We start from the raw sequence: 21,817 nt of genomic DNA, 5'->3' as shown, positions 1-21,817 counted from the left end.
AAACTTGTATCACTCCATTGGAAGGTTAGAAACATAGCGTATTTTTGTCCCATGCCTTGGCCAGCAACTCAAGAAGCATCTTGATTAATAGTCCCACCAAGACTGGCACCCATGATGCAGCAGCATTTCCCCAGGGAAGAGTATCGGAACTCTTATATGAAGTGGGACTAGAAGGGCGCCTGGGTGGCCCAGTCAGTTATCTGCCTTTGGCTCAGGTCATGATCCTGGGGTCCTGAGATCGAGTCCAGTCAGTGGCGTCTTCTCCCTCTGCCTACCTCTCTCTCTGACTTAAATAAATAAAACTTTTAAAAAATAATAATAATAGAATATATCTTAGACAAGCCATGCCAACATGTCTAAAGGTATCAGATTGCTTGGTCATATCATTAATTCAGCAAATATTTATCATGAGCTAGGGCCTGGGAATACAATGACCTTCTTTCCTAGAATTCACTAATTCTATTGGCAATGACAATTGTTATACTACTATTTAAAGAGAAAGCAATGTGAAATTCATGTTTTCAGATATGCTCAGTGACAGGGAGAGACTATATTTAAAACTCACAATAAACCTCCAAGGATTTATGAAGTTAGAATGGTTTTTCCTTAACTATAATCAGTCTAAGGCTACCATGACATTAAGCCATTGATAAATAGAATTTCTTCTTTTCAGGAGCTGGCCTTAGAGAGATAGTCCTTCATTTTAAAGGTTGAAAGAAGTACCAAAGCTAATTAGTTCTCAATTTGCAAATCGGAAATTGAGGCACAGAAGAAAAATTTTAACTTTTTCAGGGTCACGCAGCAGATATCCTGTCTCCAGAGCATCTATGCTTAACCCCTTGCAGTGTACTGCCCCTCAAATCCCTCCATTGTGGCCATCTCAACTTATAAGGTGATTCCAGGATGGTCCTTTCTTTCTCTTCAGATTGCAAGAAAGAAAACAGATCTATGCCTAGAATCTTTCATTTAATATACCTATAGATCTCTTTACATTAAAAAAAAGATGCAATATCACTTCTCTGTGTCACTGTTTGTATCATGAGAAGAATAAAACATCCTGATACAAATTAAGCGGTGATTCCTTCTACCACAACAGCTTGCAGTGTACAAAAATGTGGCAAACACTTTTCTTATGACAACTTTAATGTTCAATGGAAAAGGAAAGTGTTATTTCTAGCACACTGTCTTCTATTGCCAGTCAGTGCAGAGACAGTATTAAAACATTGGGATATTCATTCCCACAACAAATAGGTTGGTTGTTCCAGTTTGGAGCAAGTTATTTTTTTCCTGTTGGTTTATGTAATTTTCCCAAAGGAAAACAGGAGCTATTTTTCAGTGAATTATTTTATTGGCTCTGCCCAAAATTTGTCTACTTCTAGGGCTCTTCTAGCCTTAGAAGAATAAAGCTTTGGCAAAAACACTGGATTGGAGTTCACATCCTGCGTCTGTGGATAGTTAAATTGTTGTGTCTTGAGTCCATTGCATTTTATCCCTCTAAGCTTCTGCTAGAGACCGGATGTTTGTGTCCTGCAGATTTGTATGTGAAGTCCAAACATCCAATGTGATGACATTGGAGGCGGGCATTTTGGGAGGTGATCATGTTCTGAGGATGGGGCCCTCATGAATGGGATTAGTGTCCTTATGAAAGAAAACTCAAGGAGCTTCCCTCTCCCTTCCACCATGTGAGGACATTGAGAAGAGAGCCATCTTTCAACCAGGAAGCAGGTTCTCACCAGACACTGAATCATGGTGCCTTGATCTTGGACTTCCCAGCTTCCAGAATTTTGAGAAATAAATTCTGTTGTTCATAAGCCACCTGGTCTGACATTTTGTTATAGCAGCCAGAACAGACAAAGACAGCTTCCACTTATTTATTGGTAAAATAGGGCACTAACATACTCTCCAAAGGCTGCTGAGGTAATTAAATGAGATGATATCTGTGAAAGTACCTAGCACTGTAAAAGATACATGGTAGCTGATCAAAAGCATTGCTGAATATATTGAATTTTAAGTTGAATCAAAGCTATAAATACAGAATGTATTTAATGTTGTCATAAGAAATTGACTGGAACATTAATTTCCTTATATATTATTTCAATGCAGATTATAATTACAATGAGTTTATCAGAATAAGTATACAATATAAACATACATGCATACACAAACACATACATTTCTTCATCAGTGTACACTGATAATACAGTGTATAATACACTGTAATATATTCATTTTCCATAAAGAAAAATAAATAGAAAATAATTGCATTTTTCACTGTAATAAACCATAGAAGCTGCTTAAATACCCAATAACCCATCTGCATAATCATGGGGCTTAAAGGTTCCCTGATGCAAATCATTTAAAACAGTATTGAGAATTAGAGAAATAATTTTGGACTAGCCCTATGAAGACAACTTTAAATCCCCAAATCCATACTGATGACGCTCCACACTGTAATGCAAGGCTCTCAGAGCTCTCTTCTACTTCTCATCTGAGGTATTTTGAAAAATAATCACATCTTCAACAGGTTATTAATTTTAGGTAGTATTCCTTAATTCTAGTTAGCATTCTTATTTTAGAGGAAACCATAGTTGAAAAAAATTAGCAGTTGATTAGATCAAAAGCCCTTCTTCATAATATTTAAGGGAAGGGTAATCATTCCACAGACCTAAGTAGGACGTTAGACCACTTATACAGGCCCACCCCCATGCCTCCGGTCTTGCTTTGGAAGTATGCGGAGATAGGAGAGGAAGAGGGTTAAGAGAAAGGAATCAAGGGTCCAAGAACTTGAAGTGACAATATTGTTTTCAGAAGGCAGACACAGGAGGTTCCCGATTCTGAATTAAAATCATAGGATCACAAGTTGGAGGCTAACTGCAAATATCATAGGTTCTATCTTTGGGCTTTCTCACATTCATGAGAGAGTAGGCCATGATGATGCCATGAAAAAAGAGATGTCAATGAAATTAACCTCCTTGTCTCATTAGAGCCCAATGCAGGCTTAAACTCATGACCCTGGCTGAGATCAAGATGTGAGCTGAGATCAAGAGCTGGATGTTCAACCAACTAAGACACCCAGGCACCACCTGGTTCTCATCTCTTAAGGGAATTTTGGTGAAAATGGTAAAATTGCCTGTTCACATTAGGACTTCTAAATAGTTAATTTTAACTATTTATAATCTCCTCCAAAAAAACACAGATTGGTTGAAAACAGAGTAATAGAGCACAAACACAGAATAATATAGTTCTATGCCCTTGGACTTGGAAGCCTGGAACTCACCATAAGTCACAGTATCTACACACCTCCCATTTCAACTTGAAAACCTCAAGGATAGTTTGAATACTGAGATAATGTTTTTGAACTTTTCTCAATTCAGATGTCAAAAATTTACTCATAGCCAGAAAGAATATTTTAGCTAAAGAAAACTTTATACTTGAAATAGTGTGTGCTAATATTTAGAAGGATAAAAAGCTTAAAGTTCTTAATTTATATCCACTTAAATATTTAATATGTGAATATCGGTGGGGGAGGAGGAATCTGTCTATCCTTTTCTCCAGATTTCCTTCTAATTCAGACTGCCCAGTTGTTTCTGAACTGAACTTCAGAGTGGCCCAATTAAAATTATAAATTTAAAAATCGCAGTGAATAACCATCTCTGATAAATTGTAGGTGCCTAGTAAATGGTAAATTCTCCTTGTTATAACTATAATTAGTTTTAAAAGTATTAATTAAAGTAGTTGCATGTATTAAATCATCACATTTGCAAGCAATACACATAAAAATTCAATCTATAGCAAACCTTCGAGAAGAGTTGGATTATCTTCGAACTCTATTTACCATTCGTTATTTAGAATCACAGAATCCTAAAAGTTGGATTTGCTTCTGATGCTGAACTCCCCTTTTTCATGCCTGAGAAGTAGTTGCCTATCCTATAATGGAGAACCTACAGTGACGGGAAAATTTACTTCGTCCTGAGGCGTGCATCATGCAGTTTTAACTGTTTGCAAAGCCTTCTCTCCAACATTCCAGTATCTGACCCACTACAACTTATACCCACCGGTGCAAGTTCTGAGGAGTCATATAAATTTCGATTCCCTTTCTCCTAGAATGGACCTTCAGGAAGGTGAAGGCCCAGGCCCAAATCCAAATAACTCATCACAATAATAATTGTGATGTTTATTATATGCCAAGCACCTTACCTGTAACAAATCATTAAATCCTCATAAGAAATGCATGCGCAAGAATTATTTTCATTGTCACTTTTTGCAGAAGTTTGGGCCTAAGGATTAGAACTCAGGCTTTTCTCATGTAAAACCCATACTTCTTCCATTATATACATTTGTAGAAAAGATAACAAATATATACTCCATGGTTGTTCACCTCTGGAATGAACATTTGCCCACTGGGCCCAGCCTGCCCTAAGCAGTATCCATTGATCATTCTTAGTTTATGGAGGAATTAACTGACCTCCTGGAGTGTTCTTTTATGTCATTGATGTGTAAATGGCAAAAAACATCACAACCTTATAATCAATTCCATTATCCTCTGGTTCCATTATCAGTTTCCACTATCCTCTGCCTGAATATGTAAATTTACTTTGTGGAATCCTCTTTACCAAATAAAGTATATTAAGGTTCTGATCGGTACATGAAATACCTCACGTCCTTATTTTTCCATTTCTCAGACTCTAAAGAAGGCAATGAGCAAACAAATGAATGTTTCTTCTATTAGTTACTCACCTATAACGCAAGTGATTCTGTAGGTACAGCAACTGTACCTGCCTATCATCTTTGATCAACAATGTTTTCCTTAGAGATACCAAGAAGGAAAAGTATCTTGATTGAATTAAAGTGACTAGGTATCAAGTGAAATTATTTCTGTGTATCTGTCATTAAGTAGGTTTGGACACTTCTAATAAAGTATATCTTGAATGTAACATGTTAGAAATTTGGACAAATTATGATATTTCACTTCCATAACCCACTCACGTAATTTATTATTATCATAACTTAAGATGAAATTTCCTTTACCAGGCATTATTGCTCATCTTACTAATCATCATGTCTCTGTGAAAGAAGTTAACTGTGCCCATCCACTAGGTTCATTCTCTTGACATATTAGAATGAACATTATAAATAGAAACAAATCATGTGGTCATGACATCTGGAGGACTGATGCCCATCTCCATTCTTCATCAGCTACCTGTGAAATAGCCACCAACATTCCTAGAGCTTTCACTTTCTCATTGGCAATTAGCAAACTACTTTGCCTCATATCCTTTGTGAGGGTTATGCATACAGTTCTGAGGAAGAGACATGGATCCCAATAGTCTCATTAAAAGATGCAAAATATAAGGTCTGAGGGGAAAAAAAGTGAAAGAGATCTTTCAAAGTATTTCTCTCCTCCTCAAACTTAGTAAAAAGAAGTGAACTTAGGACACCTGGGTGGCTCAGTGGGTTAAGCATCTGCCTTTGGCTCAGGTCGTGATCTCAGGCTTCTGGGATCGAATTCTGCATCTGGTTTCTTGCTTAGCGGGGAAGCCTGCTTCTCCCTCTGCCTGCGGCTCCCCCTGCTTGTGCTCTCTCTTTCCCTCCCTCTCTCTCTGACAAACAAATGAAATCTTTAAAAAAAAAAAAAAAAAAAGAGTGAACTCTTACTGGAGAGAGGAGAAAGACTTGTCAACGGATGAGAAAATAACATAGAGACTTATACCTTGCCCACATTAACATTCTATAATTTCATATGTTATCAGAAAAGAGAAAATTATATAATTAACTGCCACTCTAACACTCTGATCAGTTCCACGCTTGGCATTTCATCATATGATACATTTCATGATGTTGGCAAGGAATATCAATTTCCACATTTTGCAGCTACAATATCCCTGCCCCACTTGTTACAGCACTGGAGTGAGGCCACTAACAAGAATATTCTATCTATGCATATACTCCCAACCTCTGCCATTAACTACAAAGGCTGTGTCTGAAATGTCATATTGAGAACTTCTCAAAACTTGAAACTTCTTTTCCTATTTCCATCCTTTTTGGTGGCACTGGTCAGACAGAACCTTGGTTTCTAATTATTTCCTTGGTTTTTCCCCAAAATCTCTGCAGACAACAAAAAAAGGATCTAAGAAATATAACAAAGCTTTTAAAAACACGGGTTTTGGTTGGGTGTCTCGGGTCCGAACTTCCTAGCTGAGTTACTAAGTCAGAAGCCAGTCAAGAGAAGAAAAAAAAAAAAACATTCTAAGGGTTTCAAACAGAATAGAAATTAATGCAGAGAAATGGTACCACAAAGTTAAGGCAAGGTTGAGAAGCAAAAAGGGGTGTATTAGTCAGCTCTGGCTGCCACAACAAAATCTCATAGACTGGGTGGCTTAAACAATAGAATTTGTATTCTCATAGTTCTGAAGGCTGAAAGCTCAAGATGAACATGCCAGTATGGTCAGGTTCTGGAAAGTTCTCTTTCTGGCTTCTAGACAGCTACATTCTCACTGTGTTTTTACGTGGCTGGGAGAGAGAGAGCTAGATCTTTCATTTGTCTTCTTATAAAGACACAAATTCTATCAGATCTGGGCCCCATCCTTATGACTTTGTTTACCCTTAACCATTTCCATAAAGGCCCTTCTCCAAATATAGCCATATTGAGGGGTTAGGGCTCCGACCTATGAATTTGAGGGGGACACAATTTAGTCCATAGCAGGGGATAATGAGGCAACCAGAAATTAATAACAGAAAGGAGCCATTGTCATCTCTGGGATTGGAATGACACAAGTAGATGTTGTTTCCAGAATCCAGAAACCAGGGCCATCTGGCAGGAGCTTAGACCCATGGCAGCAGAGGCAGCCTGGTGAGAACTGAGACTATGAAGGGAGGTATTGTCCAGTGGAAGTCAGACTCAAAAGAGAGGTGCAAGCACCACTAGACAGGTTGCCTAACACAGGGCCAGAAATGCCAGGAAAGTCCTCTGATTCTCCTCTCTGCCAGTCCTCTACTCTTTTACCAGTACCTCCCATTGGCCAATACTCCCTGAAAGCTACCCAGCAAGGGAGCCTGGGATATGTAGTTCCCTCTCCTGCAGAGCAGAGCACAGTCCAGGTGAGATATGGAGCTGAGCACAAAGTGACAGATGACTGGCACACTCACTGTATGACCTTGGGCAAATCTCTTTTCTGAACATCAGTTCCTTCATCTGCAAAATAGGGCCAATAAAAGAGTTATTTGTGGATTAAGGAACATAATTCTTATGAAGCATTTAGGTCAGAGTAAATTCTCTACCCCATGATAAGAGCTCAAAAATGTGATTTATCATTAGTCAGGGGATGTATGTTTATTTTAGTTTATCTTAATGACTCTGTACAATCAGGAAGCTGTGGTCAAGAGAACTAGTCAATAAACCAGGAAAATCCAAATGTTGTCTTGAACCAAGCTATCTTTAAAGTGAAACGTCTAGGAAGGTTAAAACAACTGCAGAATGCCCATCCCAGCTTCCTTCCTGCTGTCTACTTCTCTTCTCCTTCTTAGATATTTCCATTTGAAGCCCTGTCTTTTTCTTCCCCCCTTGCCCAAAAGCTCCAAGGTTGTGTGTAATAATTAAAATCATTAATCATTGGATCAGTGGATCAAAACCAATGAATCATTAATCCATTCAGATTCTTCCTCATTTCTAGCTTTAGACCAAGGGAATGTGTAGGCTCTTTATATAGATCATTTTCTTTATGGAATGACTCATTTTACTCAGGAGTGAGGGTGTTACCAGATGTCCTTTGTCTCTAAGAGACAAATAATGGCTCTGGGTGTCACTCAGTAGGTGACTCCCTCAGCTTCATGAACTGCTTGCCCAGCAAAAAGCCGTATCATTCTGCCAGGGTCACATCCTTCCCAACAAGCAGGATACAGTGCAGTAAAGATGACAGATTGACTGGATCTCAACTTCCTTGCATCTCACTTCCTGGAAAAATTGTACGTCTTGGACCAAAGGAGGCCCAAATGTTACCTACAAAGCTGCCCAGAGGCAGGCATGGGGTATTTCTCACAGGAATCAAGGTAAGAGCATTTGATCAGCTTTGGAACTAAAACAATGGTAGGCTTTAGATACATTGCAGAAAATAATCAGGACACAGCTGGGTCTTAGGGACAGAAGGTCTATAGTTAACAGATTCAAAATCTAGTTTTTACCTACTTGAAAGCAGTGCTCAAGCAGGAATCATTTCAAAAGTCAGCTGCCAGGAATACCAAGATCTTGTTGCAACCAATAGTGTTTTCTTCTTCCAGGCCTACCCTCCTTTGGAGCTGGACATGAGCATGTCCAGCAGAGTCACCGAAGATGCACATGAGGTCTGGATGTGTTTGTGCCCCCAAAAAAGACAGAAGGTCAGAAAATAAACTGGAGAAGAGTCATACCAAAGACCGCTGATCACATCTGTCTCTACAGCAATGCCAATAATTAAAACACCTAAAATTTGTCTATTTCCCTACAGTTTAGAAAGTAGCTTCAGAAAAAGCACCCTGTTTAAGGCCTCACAATATGTAGGACAGATATTGTGATCTCTATTTTCAGTCTGTGGAAACGGAAGCTCAGGGAAGTGATTTATCTATACATATAAGAATCACCAGTGGGCCCTAGCACATGCATTCCTAGAACATGTCTTAAAAGAAAGGATATTTAACTTTCACATCCCAGTGTAGTGACTTTTCCATTGCAGAATATTGGCATGGTAGAATATTCCTTCATATGCCTGCCATCTTAGATAACTGTTATATTTCAGCACATTTCCAACTTTTTTCTATGTACTAATTTGATATGGATGGATGTTATTATTCTGAAAATATCATTAAGTAACCCACATTTTCAGTAACAAATTCAGTAATATTTTTTCAATATATTATAAATGTTTATTCATTTTATTTTAAATTCATCACCATGACTAGATATTACATGGATGCAGTATTTGTCATATCCCACCAACCTTCTGCAAACAACTCCCCTATCTGTGGTCACTGTAATCTATTTATTCCAGTTCATTCAACAATTTCAAAGCCACAATACTACAACCTCAAACTGTATTGATTATGAAAATAAACAGATTTGGTTGATAAAAATAATAATAATACTATTATTATTATTATTATTACTACTACTAATAATAATAATAATAATAGTATTACTACTACTACTACTACTACTACCATACTCGGCCTTTTCTTAAAGCTCAAACTACCAATTTATAATCCACAGATGTTTATTGAGCTTCCAGGTCATGGTCGGGGTGGGGGTCATATCAGCAATGGAAGTGAGAAATTGGTATTTGATTCATCTAACTTGAATATGATGCAGGGTAAGAAATCTGTGGTAAGGTTGCTTTTGGCTTAAAAAATGGCATTAAGCAGGGGGCCTGGGTGGCTCAGTGGGTTAAGCCTCTACCTTTGGTTCAGGTCATAATCTCAGGGTCCTGGGATCAAGCCCCACATCTGGCTCTCTGCTCAGCAGGGAGCCTGCTTCCCCCTCTCTCTCTGCCTACTTGTGATCACTCTCTGTGTCAAATAAATAAATAAAATCTTTTGGAAAAAATTGGCATTAAGCAAAATAAATATCAGTAGCCAGGGTCACAATGTAGGCAAATAGGTGTGAGAAAAAAAAATTCAAAAAGACAGTAATTCAAGAGAACAAGGAAGGGAGGATCAGGAGAGGCAGGAATCTTACCAGAGCTGAAGAAAGCTTGAAGAGAAAGAACTGACAATGTAGTTTGGTGGGGAAAGCATGACCTAACTAATAGTTAAAAAATACACTTAATGAGGCACCTGGATGGCTCAGTCAGTTAAGGGTCTCCCTTCGGCTCAGGTCATGATCCCGGAGTCATAGGATGGAGCCCTATATGGGGTTCCCTTCTCAGCAGGGACTCTGCTTCTCCCTTTCCTGTTATGCCTACTTGTGCTCTCTCTATGTCAAATAATTAAATAAATAAAATATTTTTAAAAAATAAAATAAAAAATAAGTAAAAAGTATACTTATCTCTTGGGTGGCCTTGGGCAGGTCTCTTCAGAGATTCTCAGAATCCCAAGGATGGAAACAATATTATCATCACAGTTATGTTTATGTTTGTTATGCATTTAGAGGTGTCAAGAAACAGGCTAAAAGCTTTACATGAATGACTTTGTTTAATTTCAGGGTCATAACCACTCTATGAGAACCTTAATCATAATAGATAAGGAGTTGAAGATAATGGACTAGAGAAACCATCCAATGTCACAGAACCAGTAAGTCTCAGAGAAAAGACTGAGACCAGTTCTCTCAGATACATGCTCTCTACTCCAAAACACTGTTCTTGAAAGGACATTGAGTTTAGTCCTACCCCTGTGATCCTTAAGTCCACTTTATAACAGTCTGCCAATATTGGAAAGCCCCCAGTGATGAGGCCTACTGTCTACCAAGCAGTCCATTCCATCCTGAAGAGCTCCAAACACATCGACTCATTCAGTCATTCAACAAATATTTGTAAGCACAAATATTTTATGGGACCAGCATAGCTCCAGGCCCAAGGAATATAGAAGTGGATAAATTAAGTCCTTGTCTTGTGGAGCTTATATTCCTGTAGAAGGGAGTAGGGAAAAAACAAAAAGCAAATATAAAGGATTCAGAGTGAGATAAATGCTTTGGAGAAAAGGGAAGTACTGTAAGGAGGTTAGGAAGCATTGAATGGGGAGAAAGGGTTGCTATTGTATAGAAGATAGTTAAGGAAGGTCTCTCTAATACATAGGACATATTAAAGAGATAAGATGCAACTATCTATGGGAAAGGTACAGATACAAATGAGAGAATCCATTCCAGGACAAAAGAACATCAAATGCAAAGGTTCTAAGCAAAACCTTATTTAGCATGTTTGAAAAGTAATGGAGAAGGCCCAAGTGATGGGAACAGAATAGTCAAGAATGAAGTAGGCATCAAAGAGATGTCTACTTCATTCTTGACTATTCAACCTGCACTATCTAGTGCAGGACAAAGTGCAAAGCTTTAGAGGGTTTTGAGCAAAGGAATGACATGGGTGCATTTTTGAAAGAATCCCTCTGGTTACTATGTTGAGTAAAGACGGGAGACAGGAAGAGCTAATGACAAAAGGGCCAGTCAGAAAACTACTGCAGGTTTGGTGTCAAACTTGGAATCAAAGAGGTAACTTTAGTGATGGTGAGAAGTACCAGGTCACGGGTCATATTTTGAAAGTAAAGTCTGTAAGATTTATCAGTGGAGGATTAGAGAGAGTAGAAGAAAAAAGAAATTGAAGGTGACTCCAGAGTGTTTGGCCTGGGAAACAGGGAGCACGGAGTTTCCCTATTAGTATGGGAACAAAAGGAGAAGACTTTAGAAGAGGGTGGGTTTAAGGAAGAAGAAGGGAAATGGGACATAGGCTTTGCCATGGGAAGTGGACTGCCCATGAGACATTAAATTGGAGATGGCATCTCAAAGGAAACCAAGTGCCATAAACTCTGTGCCCTTATTTTACCTGTAAAATGTGTACGATGCGTGTCCTCCTAGCCCTCAATGTTATGAGAAAAGGTAGAAGTGCTGTCAAAAGTAAAACACACTACCAAACCTAAATCTGATGATGGAGATCATTTTTATAATCATTGAAATTAAAATCTCAGCAGCGAAGAATGAAAGGAATGCACAGATGGGAAATTTATCCCCATATGGATAGTAGGATGGGGACAAAGGAGAAAACAAGCCTGATGACATAGATGTAAAATGAATGTGTTGGCTGTAACCGTGTACTCTGGCCTTGGCCATGATGGTATGCACGGGCAGCTTGCAAATTGCTAGGCGATTACTAAAGCCTTTCAGAGCAATTTTCTTATTTTGCTATTTCAGAGTCAAGTCATTCCTGGCCAAAAAGGTCTGCTTTTATTCCCCAGGAATTATGATTCACAATTTGCTTGCTTTAAAACAAAATGGCTGGCTTTATTTTCTGGTCCTTTAGCCTCATGCTTCAACTTCATGTCCCACGTGCGTGCCTTGGGAGAAAGAACTCTTACAACAGACAGAGCCCCAGACCCCATGCTGCTGGGGTGACAGCCGCATCCTTCCAAGACGACAGCAGTATGTGGCTATTACCACAATGCTCTTCCAGGGGACAGAGCACAAAGCAAATTCTCTGAGTGTCAAGTCTGAATTACTCAACTAGTTCACTGAATTGAAAACTAAGCACTTAAATTCAATTTGCTTATTTCACAGGAAAGTGTCTGTTTAAGAAGAAAATTTCACGTGGTTTCTCAAACTGTATGTTTTTTCACATGAACAACTCACTGTCGATCTGAAGAGCCAAAGAAGACAGATGAGTCAAACACCTTGAGCTTGTCTGAATTACACACTTATTTCCAAGGCAAGAGGCAACCCCTGATAGAACTATTTCATGTGTTAGACAGCAAATGATCAATAACAAAGTCAAAAATCCTAGAGGGGGAGTAAGGGGAGAGGAAGAGAAAATTCCACGTTTAACAACATGGATCTTTCCACTGTTCAACCAGTGTTGTGTAACTGAACGAAACTACAACATAATCTACTAAAGAACAAGAATAACAATAACATTATTTTTTTAAGATTTTATTTATTTATTTGGAAGAGAGAGACACAGCAAGAGAGGGAACACAAGCAGGATGAGTGGGAGAAGGAGAAGCAGGCCTCCCATCAAGCATGGAGTCTAACGTGGGGCTCCATCCCAGGACCCTGGCATCATGACCTGAGCGAAAGGCAGACGTTTAATGACTGAGCCACCCAAGTGCCTCAACAATGACATTATTTTTGATGAGACCTCACTGTATGGTGCAGGGAAACACATTGGAGTCTTAGACTCCAGTTCCAGCTCTGTTATAACCAATTGCATCATGTCAGTCACTTTATTCTTCTGAATCTGTTTCCTTGTATGTAAAACAGGAAATATCTTAGGTAACTTCTCACTTTGGAGCTCTATCACTTGATGAAAATCTTGTACTCCGTGGAGCTCTTTCTTTGAAGGGCTAATGGTATGGAAGAAGAGAGCTTCAAAATACTAGCAAGATTTATACCCCAAGCATTGAACTTCAAACACACATATCTGATGGCAGCCTCACATATAACACGGACAAAACCTACCCTTGATGTTGCTCCTGCTCCAAAACCTGCTGCATCTTCCCCCGTTTCTTTCAGGAAAAACTTCATTCTCCCACTTCTTCAGATTATAAATCTGGAGTCATCCTTGACTCCACTCATTCTCCCACATCCCTTCTTCCAGCAAATTCCACTGGCTCTACTTCCAAAATCTATGCAGAATTCTACCCCAACCCAGGAGTATTCTATTGTACCCCCAACACAAGGATCCATGAACAAATCATCATCATTACTCACCAACAGTCAGGAACCTCCACACTTGCCCCCTTCACTCATCTTCAACACACAACCAGAGTGACTCTTAATGCACAAGTCACACCATGTCATTGCTCTGACTGGAAACCTTCCAAAGACTTCCCATGGCTTAACATCTCCAACACTGTAAAATCAAAAGTCCTGGCTCCGTCGCAAGGCCCCACCTCTCTCACCCACTACCTCTTCTGACCTCACCTCGTACCACTTCTCGCCTTGACCTCTTTATTCTTATTCCAACACACAGAGCAGGCTCCCACCTCAGGGCCCCCCATTTATCTGCTTTCTCTCTCACTTGTTTCAAATCTCCAATCAATGTCACCTTAACAGAGAGACGTTCCCTAATCAACCAACATAAAAGTACACCTTCCGATCAGACTCTATCCCATTTACCTTACTTCATTTTTCATTATTACCCATATCACTGGAGATAACATGTATGTTTTTTAAAACTCATCTGCCTCTATGAAAATAGGACATTTTTACTGTAAATGCTGAGTCCCCCAGGGCTGAAGTACAGTATCTGGCCTATAAGAGGTACTTGTAAATTATCTGTTGAATGAATGAATGATATAAACTTCCCGGAACCCGTACCAGCAGATGTGGCCTACAATGAGTCCCGGAACCTGGCATCTACCCCCAGGACAAAGACTGCCCCAGCATATGGGCTCAGAGGTCTTGAACCCTCTTCTGCACCTTGCCTTCTCCCTTCTGTTGGGCCTCCCATACACCAGTGCTCACTCTGCCTGGTCCCACGCCAGGCTAAATCTGTCCCTGGGGCAGATATGAGGTCCACAGAAATTTCCAGTGCACGTTTTCTAACCACCATCCACCCGGGGGAGAAAAGAACAAGAGAATATTATAATAGTAATTTTCACTTGGGTTCTCCTTTTTAAGTTTTCCCACAAGGGCCTGGGCACCCTCAAAGGGTCTGGGGGATGAAGGCCTCAGAACATTACAAAGGGAGGTAGGGAATGGCCCTACTTCTGCAGGCCTCCAAATGGAAGTGAGTGCTGGTTCTTCCACCAAAACTGTCCAGGATCATAAGTGAATGTTTAGAAGAAAACACATGAAATTAATGTCTAGCCATTGGCCAGTGCTTAGCTGGTAACGTGCAAAGGGAGAAAGCTGAGCCTCTACCTGCCTCCCTGGTGATATGCAGAAAGGCCTACTACCTTCTCCGCCTCCCCTCTCTGCACCGCCCTCCCCACAAGAGTGGGAGTGAGCTGCAGATCTAAACTGGTTCTTTTCTTTACTAGGGTTTCTCAAGCTTAATGTGCACCTGAACCCCCTGAGTGCAGGTTAAAATGCAGGGTCTAATTCAATAGGCTTGGGGTGGGGCTAAGGCTCTGCATGTCTAACAAGCACCCAAGTGATGCAAAGGCAGCTGGTGCACCCCCACCACGAAATCGGAAAGTAATCGCACCAAGCCCGCCTGCGGCTGAGCTGCTTTCTCCGGGTCTGGTCCCCTCCCTCCAGCTCCTACCCCCACCGCAGCACTGCCGAAGCCTCAGAGTCCGGTTTCTTTACATTAAAATCCGATTCCTGAGCGGCTTAAGCTTCAGGCCAGGCCTCCGAGGGAAGAGGCATAGCCTCGTAAGACTGCGGTTGCCCCCCTACCCCGCCTTCGCCTGTTCCAGCCTGGGCTCCCGGAGCCGCCCCCGCCGTGGCTGAGACACCTCTGAGCTTGCTGAGAAGGACGGGTGAGAGAAGTTTCCCGAGAGGCTGCATTTCTGGCGAGACGCCGAGTCGCGCCCGCCCGGCGACCGCAGTGGGGGCAGTGCCGCTGCGGACCTTTCCGGGGTGTAGTCCAGGAGCGGCGACCTGGAGAAAGATCCAGCAAAAGGAGGATTCCGAGCGCCTCCCCACGCCTTCCCTTCTCCGCCCCACCCCAAATGACTGGGCTTCCTGCCGAAAATGTGTATCACCCAATCTGCTCTGAAACATTCAAGTGTTGGAACTCCGCCGCGTGCGGGGTGGGGTGGGGGCGGGGGTCCCAGTCGCTAGAGAATTTGCCGCGGCCTCATTCTGCACTTTTGCGGGGATCGCTCTCCCTGGGGGGCTGCGGGCTGCACCGGGTCCCGGCGCCTCGCCGGCTTCCTGGGCTCTGACCATTCACTGCGCGGACAGAAGCAGCAAGTTAAGCTCCCCCCGCCCCCCGTCCACCCCCGGGCCGGACCCGGTGCTCTGGGTCTCTTCTGCTAAGATGGAAAGAAAGAAAAAAAAGAAAAGAGCTGTGACCAGCGGCGACCAGAGTCGGGTGGCGCTGAGGTGACCCGGAGGGCGGCTTACAGTGAGTGAGGGTTAAAAAAAAAAAAAAAAAGTGACATTTGGCCTTTTTAGAGAACATTTTGATTTTTCAAAGACTTTCATCTCAGCTTATTAGATTCTAACAGGTCACGGAGGTGTATTGTTCAAATTACTTTTAGAAGTATGAGAACGCTACATGTTTTCGGTGTAATTCTAAAACACCATCAAATGCTCTCCGTTCTGTCTAGAAACACAGCAGCTCCCGGCGAAGGCTCCCGGATCCCGCCTTGCGGTCTTCCTTCCGCCACAGCGCGGGTCTGGGGTGTCGGGAGAGAGTCTTGCTGGTCCCGGGCAGACAGGAAGGAAAGATCCTGAATCTACAATTAGACCTTCAGCTCCTCAGCAAGGACGCCCTGCCGTTGCGCGAAAGGACGGTTCTACTCCTCTTGCTTAAACGATCCCTGAGTTTGAGCAAAGTGTTGTTTTACAGGCGGGCAGGGAGGAGGTGCAGGGGGCGGTGCAGGGCTGCAGAGGCTCCAGGCTTCGGCGACTTGAACCGAAAGACGCCTGCCTCACCCTGTCTCAGAATAACAAACTGAGGGGTGAGTGGCCAAATAACACCCCCCCCCCAGAAATACGAGGAGTGGATTGCTTTGCGTGACAGGGGGGTGGGAGGGGTGGGCTTTGTTGAAGAGCTGTGTGTCACCCCGGGAAACGTGCCGCAGTGCTGCAGAAGCCGCAGTCAGCCTCCACTCCTCGTTTCTGGAGACTTCGGCCGAGTTCTGGATGGCTACAGCTCTCTCCCGAGGCACCCTGGCCATTTTCTAATTTCCACTCTTCCAGGAGACCGGAAGGCATTGGGGGCAGACACGAAGTTACAGGGGGGAATAGAGAACAAGCTGTCTCTGGCTCCTTTATCTTTCTCAAGTGCTGCGACTAAGTCACTAAAGTACTAAGGCCCTTTGGCGGCTGCACACACATTCCCGCACTCAGTGCAGCATTCCCAGGACTCGGCGTCTTCGGAACCCGGCCAGTCCCTGGAACCAACACGAATCTGTGTCTGGGGAAGGTGACGCATTTTATTCTCGCCTCAAAATCGCCCTCTGATTTCACATGTCTGACACCAATTCTTTTGTCTTAAACTGTGTGAACGATTGGTGGCTTACACTTAAGATTCTCTTTCACACATAGGCTCCCGGGAGTGTGCCTAGGTGGGGGAGAAGAAGGAGAAAGCCAGAGGTTCTCTCCAGTGGGTGTGAGCATGGATGCCTGTGTGTTTTAACCTCTGCAGTAAAAAAGTGGGATTTTCCAGGGACTAAATAATTAGAAATACATTAACAGCTCAGAATGAGCAGATCATTCCTCCCTCTCAAACAAGAGATGATTAGGTGAAACTCAGAGTTTTAATATAGGGTTTCTGTCTTTAGTAATAGGGGAGATACAAAGTAACAAAGGAATGTTAGTTTTGCTGCAGGGAAGCATCCTGCTAGGGTTTTGTTTTCTTTTGTTTCTTTGTTTACTTTTTAGTGGTCCTATCAGGAAATGGCTTGTAGTCTCTATGAAATTATACAGACGTGGGTAGCTATAGATTGAAAGAGCGGCATTTAGCTAAGAGCTAAGGGATCAATGGCCATCGATGCACAAATGAAAATGTCTTTAATAGCTACAAGAAACCTGAGTCTCATCCACAGCCTCTGAGGTTTTTTCTAAAGCCACTTCATATTTAAGACCAGCTGTGATCAACATACCTTTTGTTTATTAGAAGTGTTTCATTTAAAATTCTGTGTGTCCTATATCAGAATCTCAGGTATTAAAAAAAAAAAAAAGAATCTGAGGTCAACTGGGATAGGTTTGACCACCTCACAAATCAAGAAACACTTTTATTTTCCTGTCACCGTCTACCATAGGTCACGTGTTAGTAGCTACCACATTTTTCCTAATTAACTAAAATAATACATATTTCATTTCAAATGAATTCATACAGGAAAGCTAAGGCTTTGAAGTATAACAATCAAGCTTTATAGAAAAATAATATGGGAATACATATGAGGAGCTATTCGGATGTGCATAATACCCTTTTAACACATAATCCCCCTAGGGGAATTACTAAAGAAATACTTCCATAGAAGGGCAACTGTGAAGAAATCTATCGATAAAGATATTCATTGCCAAGCTGCCTATACTTTTCATGAACATATTTTTAAACTTAAATTGGCACAACTGATCAGTTAAGAACTCTGATTAGAAAAAAGAAGAATATTTAAAGCTGGATAGATGATTATTCATGAAAGAAATCATCACATGCCCACTATCTTGTGGTGACCTCCAGTGATCTTCACCTCTGGATGTTTATGTCATTTTGTAGTTCTTTCTCCCACTGAATCAGAAAGGCTGGTTTCTGTGACCAAAAGAATACAGTGGAAATGATGGTGTGTGACTTTGAAGGCTAAGTCATAAAGACAGTGCAACTTCTACCTTGGTTTCCAGGAATCCTGGCTTTGGGGGAGGCCAGCTGCCATATTGTAAAGATCCACAAGTAGCTCCCATGGAGAGCCCCACGTGGAGCAGAAATTGCAAGCCAAGTCAGTGAACCACCTTGGAGTAGATTCTGCAGGCCTAGTTAAACCTGCAGATAACCGTAACCTCAGCCAACATCTGGCTGCAACCGCACTGGAGATCCAGAGTCAGAACACCCCAACAGAGCAAACTCCCAAACTCCTGATCTGCAAAGACTAAGAAATAATGGGAGGTTGGCATTGTTTTAAGCCACTAAGTTTTGGAGTGATTTGCTACACAGAAATCCATAGCTAATACTTACTGCATACTAATTTGATGAATATTATATACTTATCAAAAATAAGGTACCGCTTACTACTTTCCCTCTCCATGCATTCACTCTGTCAATAAAATATTACCTCAAGAATTTCCTAAATCATTCCACATCATGCTATGTCTACTACTGCGCCTTCTGCTGGGTCATCACATGACCTTCTCTCATCTGGACTAAAATGGCCGTCTAGTTAGTCATTCTGCTTTGATTCTTGCTTTTCCTAAAATCCATTCTCTCTGCAGGAGTCAAAGTGGTCCTCATGAAGTAGCAATCAGACCATGCCACCTTCCCCTGCTTAACCCCTTCAGAACGTTCTTGTTGCACAAGGAATAAAACTGAGACTCCTTGGTCTATAAGCCCCTATATAATCTGGCCTTTGCTGTTTTACTTTCCATCCTGTCTTTTACTCTCTTGTCTCATTCATAGTGCTCAGCAATGGGCTGAAGGCATTTTTTTGGGTTCAAGCCAAGATTTTGCACTTGCTGTTCCCCCTACCTGGAACACTCTTTCCCCAGATCATTGCCTGCCTGGCCCAAATCCAGTGTCACCTACTTATTAACTAATTTACTTGCTTATTGTCCATTTATGCACACACATACCCCACTGTAGTCCCTAAAAGCAGGGATATTGTCTGTCGTACTCCTTGTACTTAGAACACAGCCTGTCACATGATTAATATGAGTGAAATGAATGGACATGCTATGTCTAAATATGCATAATTAGAAGCAAGGACTAAAGAAGAATATATCAATGAAAATAATGGTGTTTGAATGGAGGAAATATGATTTTTTCAATTTAAGTTTGTTTGAATACTGTTGTTATATTTTTTTAAACCCTCCCTACAAATAATTATCTACATTGAAGTAGGATTAAAAGGCTACCAATAGTTACGGTCTTGGGCTGCTGAAATTTTCTTTTTCTCATGATGCTTTACCTTTTGACTTTCTAGCTCTCACATAAGACCTTCACTGGGAATTTTCTAGAAGACCATAACTGAAAATGGGCCCCATGCATAGTCTGTGTAATTCTGTAATTCTGTACTCCAAACTGCTTGGACATCTTCCAAAGAGGAAAATACTGGGAATTACCCACTGGAACACCCTTTCAAACATGAACCAAGGCTGGACCAATTCTGGTATCTCACACTCTGTTTCCAAGGAAGAAAGAAGAAATTCTTCATCCTGGCCATATTTATGGAAAGTTCTTATACACATTAAACCTTTGCCATTCTAGAAGTATTTATTCAGAGGCCCACTAAATGCAAGGCACTTCATTGGATGTTGTAGAAGGAAATCAAGACATTTAATTATTTAGTCAACTTTTATCCACTTCCCAAAATGACTTGGAATAGCTTACAACAAGAAAACATGAAAGAAGAAAGAGGAAGGAGGATGAAAAAGAGGAAGAACAGAAAGAGAAAAAGCAATAGAGCCAGTGAAATATGAACAAAACTAGAAAGCTATAACCGAATAGAATAACAACACCCTGAGAACCAACATCCCTGAAAGTTGATGATTGTTAAAGATAAACTTCAAACTGATCTCTGTTTATAAAACCCAATTCCTGCCTTCCAACAGCTTACAGTTAGGCAGAGGAATTAAGATACGGACATAAATAATCAAAGAAATTAAAGAAAAGCTTGTGCATCCTAAGGAACTACAATGGGACATTGCCCCTTGACTGGTACAAGAATTGCTTCATGAGAATTCCAATAATTGTGTGCAAATTCCCAGGCCGCCACTGTCACAACACACACCTGTGAAGATCTGCTCTGATTCCACAAAGATGCATCTCAACCTGACTGCCAAGGAAAGGCAGCATGATGTACTGGTTAAGAGCATGGACTTTAGAACTGAGGCTGAATCCCAGCCCTTCCACAAACTAGCTGTGTGACCTCTGTCAACTTACCTAATTGTAGTTTCTCTTCTGTATAATGGGCATGACAATCATAGGACTGAGAATATTGACGTAAGAAAGGAATTGATGAGTTAATATATATAATGCCTTTAGATCAGTGCCTGGGACACAGTGACTATTCTGAAGCATTAAAAGCTCCATGTGGGGAAAAAGAAGTAATCAAATTGACTACTTACCAGCTGAATGCTAGGAATGAATCTTTACACTAAGTTGGGCAATTACCTTTAATTGATGGATTTTAGTGTGGACATCATAATTCTATGTATATTTCCCATTTAGCCTAAACTTCCACATGTTTTTCAGGAATTTTGAATCACTAATCTAGAAAGGATCTGACACGTCAACCATTGAACCTATATGCAGCTAAAAACAGTTGAGGCTGGAGTTGGGGTGGGGATGGGGATATATGGCCACGGCTCCAAAACAAGAACACTAGAATCCAGAATAAATTCTTGGATCGCGAGGTGTTGGAACTTGGAGTGGGACTGATTAAAGGAATACTCTTGGTTTTCTAGGCATTCTCATCTGTCAAGAAGTTATCAATTCACTATTTCTTTGTGTTCTACTATGGTAGAAACAATGCTAGATGCTTGGGATGAAATGGTGAGCAGGAAGTCTGATTACCATACTTCTGAAGATCAAACTCTAGCAGGGAATGCAGACATTTATCAAACGATCCTGGACACAGATGCTGATTACAATTGTGTAAATGTCTATGAAGTCTACATGGTCTTAAGAACGCATTTAGTAGAGGAATTTAGCCCAGGTAGGAAAGGCTTCCCAAGGGAATGACAACTGAACTTCAGCTGGGCAAGAATGAGGGAAGGAAAGAAGAGTGCTTCAGATGGAAACATCAGCAAAACTCTTGTAACAGGTGAAAAAACAGAGGGCCGGGGTGACTGAAGCATGGGAAGTAAGGGACAAGGGGATACAGAGAAGATGAGATCAGAGAAGGAGGTTGGGCTCAGGTCAATGCAGTCCTTCAAGATCAGTTTCAAGATTTTGATTTTTATCTTAAAAGAAATGGGAAACTGGGGTGCCTGGGTGGTTCAGTCAATTGAGCATCTGCCTTCAGCTCAGGTCATGATACCAGGGTCCTGGGATGAAGTCCCGTGTCCATCAGGCTCCTTGCTTAGTGGGGAGCCTGCTTCTCTCCCCCTCTGCCTGCTGCTCTCCCTGCTTCTGCTTGTGCTCTCTCTCTCTAATAAATAAATAAATAATCTTTTTAAAAAATGGGAAACTATCGGAGGGTTTTAGTCAAGGGGATGACATAATCAGAATGTCTTTTTTAAAGGATGGCTTACTGTAGTGTGCTGATCAAAGAAAGACACTAGTAGACAGACACTGGAAGGTTCCTAGGGTGGTGTCAGGGTAAATGGAGAAGTGTGGATGGATAGGTTCAAGATATATAGGCAATAAAATCAGTAAAA

This window comes from Enhydra lutris, unplaced genomic scaffold (genome assembly GCF_002288905.1).
Source record: "Enhydra lutris kenyoni isolate GAN:26980312 unplaced genomic scaffold, ASM228890v2 scaffoldscaffold3, whole genome shotgun sequence".
NCBI classification, from domain to species: Eukaryota; Metazoa; Chordata; class Mammalia; order Carnivora; family Mustelidae; genus Enhydra; species Enhydra lutris.
The sequence above is the reverse complement of the archived record's forward strand: the minus strand, read 5'-3'. Positions refer to the sequence as shown.